Source organism: Saccopteryx bilineata, chromosome 3 (genome assembly GCF_036850765.1).
Source record: "Saccopteryx bilineata isolate mSacBil1 chromosome 3, mSacBil1_pri_phased_curated, whole genome shotgun sequence".
Taxonomy (NCBI): domain Eukaryota; kingdom Metazoa; phylum Chordata; class Mammalia; order Chiroptera; family Emballonuridae; genus Saccopteryx; species Saccopteryx bilineata.
In genome coordinates this window covers 31,468,357-31,480,286 of record NC_089492.1, presented here as the reverse complement: position 1 = coordinate 31,480,286, position 11,930 = coordinate 31,468,357, and the positions used below count along the sequence as shown (strand labels likewise).

Sequence of the window (11,930 nt, the reverse complement as noted above, 5' to 3'; positions counted from 1 at the left end):
CCAAACTTTGCATTGATGTGTCTAAATTCCATCTCAGTTTGTGTTTTACTCATAATTGATGAGAAAGATAATTGAGACAGATGTTTATTTACCTTTGGGTATACAATTCAGTGGGTTAGTCTATGATACTTTACTTTTTGTCTTAGCTTGATATATTTAGCTATATTTCTGCTCTATGAAAGTTTTTGTATAACAGATTTTAAACCTAATAGTGAAAATTAAGTTAAACATATTTTATGATTTGAGTCTAAACTATTAATTTCAGTCTGTCTTTGTTTTTTATATAACTTTTGATGTTTATATTAGTTTATTAGTTAAGATGATTTTTCTGATTCGTTGAGCATAGGATCATTTTGTCATTAGTTCAGAGAAATGCTTTTTAATTTTATCTTGGAAAGAGATAGACTTTTTCTTCCAAAAGCAGAGCAAAATGTGAGTCTCGAATATGTTTTCTTTTGAATATAGTGTATAAATGAGAACACGTGAGTCCATTGATGTTTACCTAGAGACAAAAGCCTCTGCTGACATACCTGGCATGGAGAGTTGTAGAAAAGTTTATAACCTTGAGTTTCCAATTTTTAATATTACCTTCTTCATCATGTTCTTCAGGAAAAAAGCACATTACTTTACACAGAAAAAGGGAAAAATGGTTTATTCCTAGCAATCTGAGTCATCAAGGCATTGTGTTCAGCTTAAGTAACTGTAGAATATTTCTGGTACTATAATCTGAAGGAGGACAGGCTGATCTCTCCAGGAAACATATATTACATAAAATGGCAAGAGTGTCAACTGCAACTTTTGTAAGAAAATGGTGGTGTTGTAACCTAGGATCTTGAATTGGCTTTCATTTCTTAAAATAAAACTAACAATATTTATTCTGAGAGAAGTGCTCAAGCACTCCCAGTGTCATTTTGTTTTGGTCATTGATTAAAAACAATTATATATTGTTTAAATGCTAAAAAACAACTTATACAACATTATTGGAAATAATCATATTCTATAATACAACATTGACGTTTTATGCCTTTTAGTTGTAATTCAAGTTTTATAAACAAAAAAATTTTCTGACTTCAGAGTATAAATATTTGTAGTAGTGTTACCACTTAATGTTAACATAATGACTACAATGAACATTTATTTATATTGCTATTTTCATTACAATATCCACATGTCAGTTTTTTAAAAGTGTGTTATAGTAAGTCAAATTAACATATATCTTCTGAATGTACAAATAGAAAATGAATAGCAAAAAATAAATTCAGGAGAGTTCATTAAATGTTTGAATACAATATTTTCTTAATTGATTAACAATATATTCATATTTAGCTATTTATATTTGTAAACATGTCGATAGGTCTAGTAAATTGCCCCTATATCATTAATGATATGTCTAACTCTAGAAAATCTGAAATTATATTTGCCATTTAAAATATTTTTCTCACTCTGTGTACATGTCTGCATTTTAAATTTTGTACCTATTTGCATTTACTGGTTATAAACCAACTATAGCTGACCCAGAAAAAAAGGTGCTAAGGGTGAAGAGAAGTCATTCATTCAGCCAAAATTTATTTAGAAAATTTTTAGACACTGTACTTAAAATTGGAAATAGAAATGAAATTAAATATTTTCATACTTTTGAGCCTGAGAGTGAAACAGTTTCTTAGCCTTGGGTGGTTGGATGTTTAAGGATAGTTTCACATCCAAAAAGCTCATCAAGATACCTAAACAAATTCACAAAGATTTTTGACAAAAGAATCTGGCAATGAAAGGGAAGATCTTAAATAGTTTGCATAGGGTGATAGAAAAAAACAAATACTGAAAAGTATGGCATTGTCAAAACCAACAATATTAGTTGCTTTGTCATCAAACTGGGCACTTATTCACTCTTCCAGAATGTTCTGGAGATGTTAGATAAAAAAGTTCAAGAAATTCATTCTCTATAAACTTTTAGTTCTAAGGTGTTTCAAATGCTATGGAATTAATATAATTTGTCTTTCAGAAGAGAATATCCTTGAGATGGGAAGCTTTTTAAAGGAAAAAGATACCATCAGTTCAAATTTTCATGAGTAGCTATTTTTAAGAGGCTTAATCTATCTAAATTATCTAGTGAAAAGTTCTTACCTTTAGAATGGCAAGCAGAATAATTGTTAATAAAATATTTATTGCTGCTAGCATATTTTTAGAAAACTTATGTTTATGACTATGTACTATAACCTGATGAATATGGTAAATGTATGCCTATGTTACAGCTTTAAAGGGAAGCAGTATGTAACATGAAAATAATTGTGGATTAGATATCTATAATGTATGGATTCCCATCTTAATTCTTTTACATGTACCTACCTACTTTATCTTTCTGGCTTTTTGCTTGTTGAATAGAGGAATGGATGTCACACTTTTGTAGTTTAGATGGATGTAGAACACAGATAATAAGTAAGTGTCTTCTGTTATACTCATGATTATTATCATGACTTCAAAAAATAATTGTTCTGTCACAAACTCAGCATGTAAATTTTAATTCACCATACCCCTTAACAAACAAACAACCAGAATTAATAACCTGCTTTCCCTTGGATACTCTCTTTTATAGTGGATGGCATCGTTGTCCTCACACTTGCCCAAACCAAAAATGGGAGCATCACTCTTGCCCTTCTCCACTGAGCACAACCCCCTCCTTCCAGTCACCAAGTCTTATTGAATCTAGTGCTTAATTATTTCTGAATTATGTCCATTCTTCCTTAACTTCATTTCTACTTTCTTAATTTATCTCTTACAGAGATTAATAGGAAATTCTTATGTTTAAAAATAATGACTCATAAATACAAACTCAATATCATAATAGCATAAAAAATTAGTGGTCAAATTCTCCAGAGTAGCTCATTTATAAATTGTATACTTTAAAAGGGTGAATTTTTTCAAAAGTTAAACTAATTAGATTTATTTGATATGCTAAATTACATGGGAAGAATTATCAAATAAAAGGTGATGCTAAACCTTCTTAGATAATATTTGATTGAAGGCATGTTATTAATGTAAGTACATGTATTTTAGAAATTGTATGGAATTCCTAGAATTGCAATGTGTCTGGGTATAATGTTATCAGTCATAATTCCAGTTATCTTAAAATGTTACCTGTCACAGAATTAACCAAATTTCTGTGTCAATTCCATTTATCAGATAATTAACGATTGACACATTTAAGTCGTTTGTCACAGACAGTTATTGTTTTACTCTGATGCTTTTGCAAAAAGTAAGATTCATGGAAAGGACCCTACCAACTACTCTTCTTTTACATTAAAACAAATTTTTATTACAGTTTGTATTCAACACTATTTTGTATTAGTCAGGTGTACAACACACCGGATAGACATTCCTATAGGTTCCAAAGTGTTTCCTCTGGTAATTCAGGTGCCCAACTGGCACCATAGATAGTTATTACAATATTGTTAACTATTCCCTTACATTACCTTACATCCCAATGCCTATTTTGTAAGTACCAGATAGTACTTTTTAATACCATCACCTTATTTCACTCCCCTACACCTCTCCCTTCTAACTTCATTAGTTTGTTCTCTGTATCTGAAAGTCTGCTTCAATTTTGTTTGTGAAATCATATAGTATTTGTCTTTCTCTGTCTGACTTATTTTACTTAGTATAGTACCTTTTAGGTACATCCATGCTGTCACAAACAGTAAGACTTCATTCTTTTTTATGGCTGAGTAATAGTCCATTGTATATATACAACCACTTTTTTTACCCATTCGTCTATTGATGGGCATTTGGGTTGCTTCCATAACTTGGCTATTATAAATAATGCTGCAGTGAACATGGAGGTGCATATATTTTTTCAAATTAGTGTTTAGGGTTTGTCAGATGTATACTCAGAAGAGGAACTGCTGGGTCATAAAGCAGTTCTAGTTTCAATTTATTTTATTTTATTTTATTTTATTTTATTTATTCAGTTTAGAGAGGTGGGGAGAGAGGGAGGGAGAGAGAAAGAGAGAGAGGGAAAGAGAAGGAGAGAAGGGTGGGGAGGAGCAGGAAGCATCAACCCCTATATGTGCCTTGACTAGGCAAGCCCAGGGTTTCAACCCAGCAACCTCAGAGTTCCAGGTTGACACTTGATCCACTGCTCCACCACAGGTCAGGCTAGTTTCAGATTTTTGAGGAATCTTGACACTGTTTTTCATAGCGTTGACACCAATCTGTATTCTCATCAACAGTGCATGAAGGTTCCCTCTTCTCCACATCCTTATCAACACTTGTTTGTTCACTTATTTATGATAGCTTTTCTGACATGTTTGATCTGGTATCACAGTGTGGTTTTATTTTGAATTTATCTGATGATTAGTGACGTTGAGCATCTTTTCATGTTTCTATGGGACATCTGTATGTCCTCTTTGGAGAGATGTCTATGCCCACTTCTTAATTGGATTGTGAGTTTTTTAGTAATGAGTTGTTTGAGTTCTTTGTAAATTTTGGATTTTAACCCCTTATCGGATCTGGCAAATATCTTGTCTCATTTAATAGGTGGTCTTTTTGTTCTATTGATGGTTTCTCTTGCCGTGAAAAAAAAAAATCACCCTTTTTAGTTTAATATAATCCCATTTGTTGATTGCTCTTTTGTTTCCCTTGCCTGAGGAGATATGTCAGAAAAAAAAATTACTGAAACAAATGTTCAAGATTTTACTGCCTAAGTTTTCTTCCAGAACTTTTATGGTTTCAGGTCTTGCATTTAAATCTTTTATCCATATTGAGATTATTTTTATATATAGTATAAGAAGGTGGTCTAGTTTCAATTTTTTTGCATATATCTGTCTAATTTTCTTAACATCATTTATTGAATAAACTATATTTACCCCATTTTATGTCCTTGCTTTTTTGTCAAAGATTAATTGACCATATAGGCATGGGTTTATCTCTGGGATTTTTGTTTGATTCCATTGGTCTGTTTTTAAGCCTGTAACATGCTGTTTTGATTACTATAGCTTTATAGTATAGTTTGGTATCAAGTAGTGGATACCTTCCACTTTGTTATTCTTTTTAAGATTGCTCTGGCTATTCAGGGTCTTCTTTGTTTCCATACAGATTTTTGTTCTAGTTCTGTGAAAAATGCCATTGGTATTTTGATAGGAATTGCATTGAATTTATAGATTGTTTTGTGTAGTGTAGACATTTTAATGATGTTAAATCTTCCTATCCATGAGCATGGTATATGTTTTTATTTATTAACATCTTCTTAGATTTCTTACTTCAATATCTTATAATTTTGTGAATATAGGTCTTTTACCATTGATTTAATTTATTCCTAGGTATTTTTTGATGCAATTGTAAATGGATTGTCCTCTTAGTTTCTTTCTGTTTCTGATAGTTCATTATTGGTGTATATAAATGCAACTGATTTCTGCATATATATTTTATATCCTGCTACTTTCCTGAATTTATCAGTTCTAGTAGTTTTTAGTGGAATCTTCAGGGTTCTCAATATACAGTATCATGTCATCTGAAAATAATGACATTTTTATATCTTCCTTTTCAATTTGGATACCCCTTTTTATTTTTTTGTCTAATTGCTGTGGCCAGGACATTCAGTACTATGTTGAATACAAATGGTGAAAGTGGACATTCCTTTATTGTTCCTGCTCTTAAGGAAAACCATCTGGTCCAGGTCTTTTGTTTGTTGAGAGTTTTTTGATTACTACTTCAATTTGTTGGTTGCAATTTCTGAGTTTTTTAAAATTCAGTCTTGGAAAATTGTATGTTTTTAGGAAGTTATCCATTTCTTCCAGATTGTCCAATTTGTTGGCATATAATTATTCATATTATTTTCTGTAGTGTCAGTAATTACTTATCATTTTTCATTTTCTTTTTCTTTCTTGATGAATCTGGTTAAAGGTTTTTCAATATTGTTTATCTTTTCAAAGAATCAGCTCTTGATTTCATTGATCTCTTATATTGTTTTTTAAGACTCTATTTTATTCATTTCCTCTCATATTATTTCCTTTCATCTACTCGCTTTGGGGTTTATTTGTTCTAATTCCTTTAGGTAGAAGATTAAATTATTTATTTAAGATTTTTTTTGTTTCTTGAGGTAGGCCTGAGTTGCTATGATTCTTTCTTAGGATGAATTTCTCTATATCCCAGAGATTTTAGATACTTTTCTTTTTTCATTTTCATTTGTCTTGAAGTTTTTGTTTTTTGTTTTTTTTATTTCTTTCTTGATCTCATTAACTCATACTATATTTATATTTCAGGGGTTTTTTTGAAATTGATTTTTAGTTCAACATCATAGTGGTGGGAGTAGATGCTTGATATGATTTCAGTTTTCTTAAATTTATTGAGGCTTATTTTATGTCCTAATATGTGGTCTATCATAGAAAATGTTCCATCTGCACTTGGAAAAAAATATTTACTCTGATGTCTGTTGAATGCTCTGAAAATATTAATTAAATCCATCTGGTCTAATGTGCATTTAAGGTTGCTGTTGCCTTGTTGATTTTTTGTCTGGAAGATCTATCCTTTGATGTCAGTGGGGTGTTAAATCCCCTACCATGACTGTATTACCGTCAATCTCTCCCTTTATGTCTATTAATATTTGCTTTATATATATAAAGCACAGGGTATCCTGTGTTGGATGTATAAATATTTACAAGGGTTATATCCTCTTGTTGGAATGCTCCTTTTATTATTATGTAATGTCCTTCTTTGTCTCTTATTATAAACTTTTTTTTAAAATGTATTTTGTCTGATACAGTATTGCTGCCCCGACTTTTTTTATTTTTATTTTAATGAAAAATTTTTTTTATTTCTTTAATTTTAGAATGTATGTGTCTTTTGATTGAAGTGGATCTCTTGTATACATGGATCTTATTTTCTTATGCTTTCAGCTACTCTGTGTCTTTTGATTGGGGCATTTGATTCATTTACATTTAAAGTGATTATTAATAGGTACATAGTTATTTCCACTTTACTCATTAAATGGCAAATGTTATAGTATGTAATATTTATCTTTTAAATTGCTCAAAAGAAAGTCTTTGTAAAAAAGGGGGAATCTGTACTTTGTGTTGCTTCTCCAGTAAATATTATGATAATAGTGTTGATAAATGTAAATGATATTTTATGGTTTAGTTTATCAAGCATCATTTCTTCTATTCTTATACTTCTGAAAAGCCACTTTTTCCTAAAATATTTATCTCTTTACTAAAACTTTTTTCATACATTTTTAATATCACCAGGATTAAATAATAAAGTACAGGTCTTTTTCTCATGAAAATGTGATGATTTTCTTTTCATTTTTTTAGTCCAAAATTTATTCTTTGCAGAGAAAATAATTTTTGGCCTAAAACTGTAAACTCTCTATATATTGAATGTTATGAGTTTATAATTAAACAAGCTATTTTCATAAAAAAATTTAGGAAGGGTACTGGATCAAGTATTTATTCTCTATCATATTATCTATGTGTGGTAGACTGTGCTTGTGACTTCACATTTTTTAGGAGATCACTGAAAGTGAGAGATTTGAGATTTGATTATATATATGGTCTGAAGAGAAGGGATATTTGAAGATAGAGTACTGTAAAGGCACAGTTACTAAAATATGAACTTGAAGGTGGAGGAGGAGCTAGAATCAAGTATAGGTGGATGGATTATCTCAAACCAGAGAAAATAGATATGTTATTAGACATATATTTAGGAGGTTGGTTGTCTCTGCATGATGGCCTTAATTTTGTTAAACACAAAAGAGGCAAGAATATGAGAGTTTGGAAGTTGAATTAGAGACTTGCTTTGAAGATTTGGAATAATCAATGAAGGAAATAGAAAAAATAGCTGACCAAGGACAAATTAAAGGGCTGGTGATAGTTCTACAGATCCATCTGAAGTTTAGAGACCAACCATTTCAAGACACACCAATGTGTAAGAGCAGTGTGATCATTTCCAGCAGTACTGAGTCAATCCAAGCATAGACACAGAGAAGTCAGATTGTAGCATTTGTTGAGGAGTAAGAGTTTTGATGGATGTGGGGGTTGTTAGAAATATATTAGTGGAAAAATTTGAGAATGCTTGTGTAAATGTCAATTCTGAATAAGAAGAAAGTCCATACAGGAACTGATAGACTAGGAAAATATAGAGATAATTCAAGAATTGGAAAACTATATGATATAGTAACAAAGCAAGTTTGGGGTGTAGGAAGTATAAGAGGTTTTAGTTAGTGGCATTAGAATTCAAGATTTTGTGGTGGAGTTCTTCTATTAGTTCACAAATTCTAAGACATGAGCATTGGAGTGAGTAAAATGGATTTAGAGAATAAATATAAAGGTAACAGGAGATATATAAATTTTGGAGTTACTGGACTGTTGGATAGGTTTTCTTAATACTTAAGTCTCATAAGATTGTGGTAAGATTGAGAATTGAAAAGAAGATTAAACCAGCTCCAAAAGACTTCAGTGAATCAGTCAGTGATCATGAGGTCATCAATGACAGGAAAAGGGAGAAGGAGAAGTGCATGTTAGCATAGACACAGCCATAAGCTGTAAAGATATTTCAACTTTTCAGTAAAGGTAAGAGAATAATATTTAAGAAAATGTAGCCAGTAGTCAGAAATATTGACCAGGTGGTGGCGCAGTGGGTAGACAGTTGACCTGGGATGCTGAGGACCCAGGTTTGAAACCCTGCGGTCGCCAGCTTGAGCACAGTGTTGCTGGCTTGAGTATGGGATCATAGATATAACCCCATGGTCACTGGCTTGAAGCCCAAGGTCATTGGTTTAAGCCCAAAGTCTTTGACTTGAGCAAGAGATCATTTGCCCAGCTGGAGCACCCCACCCCCTCCAGTCAAGACATGTTCAATCATTGAACAACTGAGGTGCCACAACTGTGAGCTGATGCTTATCATCTCTCTCCCTTCCTGTCTGTCTGTCTACCTGCAATATATATATATATTGCAACTTATGAACAGTTAGATTTGTCACTAGAGAGGACTTCAGCGGGAAGTATTATGTTCGAGTCCCTACTAGGTTTTAATGAAGACAAGATATAGATTATTTTATTGAGGTAAAAAGGGTTCGGAATGATGAGGAGTAGAGTATAGCTTTGTAATAGAGCTTTTGCTTTGCTATTGGTGTCACCATGCTTTCAGGGTGGCCTTTTTAGCAAAATGATAATATTTCTTCTTCAGTACCACCTCTTACACAAATTTAAAGTATTTATACAATTTAATTGACCTTGTAGTCATTATTAGCATTTTCTGTTAACTTGTGTTTATTTGGTGACTCATTCTATCATGTTATCATACAGAAAGTCTTATTTAGAGATGACTACACAGGTTCATTTTTATTGCTGAATTAATTTTGTTATGGATAAAATAGCAGTTTATGACTATCTAGATTTAAAATGCCCATTAGCATTTATCGTATTTCTCCATGTATAAGATGCACCCTTTTCTGGAAAAAATGGGGGTCTAAAAACTGGGTGCATCTTATACAATGGTTGTAGGGTTTTTTACTTGCATTTCCCCTTTTTTCATGCTTGTTTCTGCACTCATTGTTGAAGACAGTGATTCGTCATCAGACACAGATGAGGACAGGCTAATGGATGGGAGTTTTGACAGTGATGAGTAGTATGAATTTTATGATGAATAAAACTTGAGTTCAATAACTTTATGTAGTACACTTTTTTCAAATTTCAGACCCTAAAATTAAGGTGCATCTTATACATGGGAGCATCTTTTACATGGGGAAATACAGTATTTATATATTGAACTTCTGTTTTCTGGCATTACTACTACTGGTCAATACATAGCTAAATAGCGTTTCTATATACTTGTCTGATATAATTGGTAAAATTTGTTTTTTGTATTTATTTCTAATGTTTTCCCCACTGGTTGTATGTTAGAAATTAAAATACACTTAGTATACAAGCAGAGAAATAATTAAATTGGACTGATTTTTGCCATAGAAAATAATAGCAGTAGAAAAAAACTGCTGTAGTAGTTTTCATTGCATTTAATATCTACTTTTATAAGCTGATAAGGACAATTAACCTATAGCTGTCATTCTAAACTAAGTGCAATATTTTAACAGTGACTCCAGTAGAACTAAGTATTTCTCATGATGAATAAATTTAATATATAAAGGTTGGATTTTATAGAAATAGTAAAATAAGGTTAATTTTGAAGTCAAAAAATTTTTGTGCTTGAGCATTATTGTGTTAGATGCTAGTATATCAGTATAGTCTGGTACGGTCATATGACATCAGTTTTTCAAATTCTGATTCTCCATGCAGAGACATGAGGTTCAATCTTAAGAAAGCAATAGGCAAGGGATAAAAAATCTACAAACACCTAGCCTCCAACTGTAGAACCTTATGATATAATTACAGTCTTTATGTTTAACCTTATCTTGACTTCAGCCTATCACACATGCTGACCCTTCTTTTTACATGCTCTTGTTTTTATTCTGCTGTGTGTGTTCATATTGATACTTGTGTCTGGTGTTTCTTTCTCTTTATCAGTATAATACCTACCCATCTATTAGTACCCAACTCAAATATAAATCCATCCAAAAAACACCACTCTTTTATTTTTTTCATAATTTATCTATCTAATATTCTCTTACAATAACAGTTTCTCTGTAGCATTCTTTTCTCTCCCCTGTGGTATATAGTTCTTGAAGTATATGTTTAATCTACTATGGTTGACATTAGCCTTTTGGTGTAAGGCATCTATCATTTTTATCTTATTATAATCTTGCCTCCCAATATCTACAATATCTCACACATATTCCCTGAGTAAAAGGTCAGTATCAATATATGAATATGTGGATAAGTGGGATTATACGAAAGCAGTGGAAGTTTAGAAGAGCTTCTAACATTGCTTCCAACATAGTGCAACACAAAATATGCTCATCTCAGTCTTCTTTGATAAAAATTTGTAAATAGTTGAGATCATTTTTTTCCTGATGGAAATAAACCTATTTATTTCAGAAATCATGTAATTTACTTCATAGGAATTTGTTTTATGACCCACGTGTATTTTGTTTAAGAATGATTTAGTTGGTTGGTTAGCTGGTTAGATTGATTGGTTTTCTGATTTAATGTATGGCAAATAGTTATTTCTCTCATTTTTAAACCTTTCATTAGAATTTTAGAATTCATTTTACATTAATCTTTTGGGGCACAATAAATTGGTACGAGTTTGAACCTATACACTGACTAATGAGCCCTTTTGTTACTATGAATTCTCTCACTATTGGAGACTTCATACAGCATTTTTACATATAAAATAATTTAGAGCTGGCAAAAGTAAGAAAATTTGTAAATCAGTCTTCTGAAACTTTTTTTCAAAATATTTTGAATAGGTGACAACTGCATATTATCAGGAACAGCTTTGTTTTACTGTTTATCGTCAGTAATGAAATACTGCCTTACATGGTTCACCTGTCAAGTGTAGAGACTTAGCCTTCCAGCTGGCTTGCTTAGCAAAGTTGTGAAAAAGAACTTGGTGCCATGTTACACTAACTCATAGTAAGCATAATAATATCATATATCACTATCCAAAATTTATTTTTAACATTACCAAGAATAATGCCTAAGTCTTCCAAATTATGCATTAGAGATAATATTGTGTAATGTTTAAAAGTTAGCTCTGCATTCAGGCAGAGCTAGATTGAACCTTGGTTCTGCCAGTTCTAACAATAAAAACTGCCTATATATTTGGGATATTAAAGTAACTTTTTTACAGGGTTGTCTTGAAAATTCAATGAGGCTATATCCTTAAGGCTCTTAACACTGTTCCTGGAAAATGATAAGGATTTGATAAGTAGTAAAGATTGATAAAGAAGGAAAATAAATTCATAAAATTTTCACTTTCTGTTTAACTTTTTAGAACTGAATATTTCATAGAAACTTTCTTATTATATTTTGTCAGATGACAAT

At 31.5% G+C, this 11,930-nt stretch overlaps 1 protein-coding gene across 49 annotated transcripts in view; it reads left to right on the top strand.

The window, feature by feature from the left end:
- Nucleotides 1-11,930, top strand: part of RIMS2 (regulating synaptic membrane exocytosis 2) — a 653,442-nt gene that overhangs the window by 498,723 nt on the left and 142,789 nt on the right. The window lies entirely within an intron of this gene.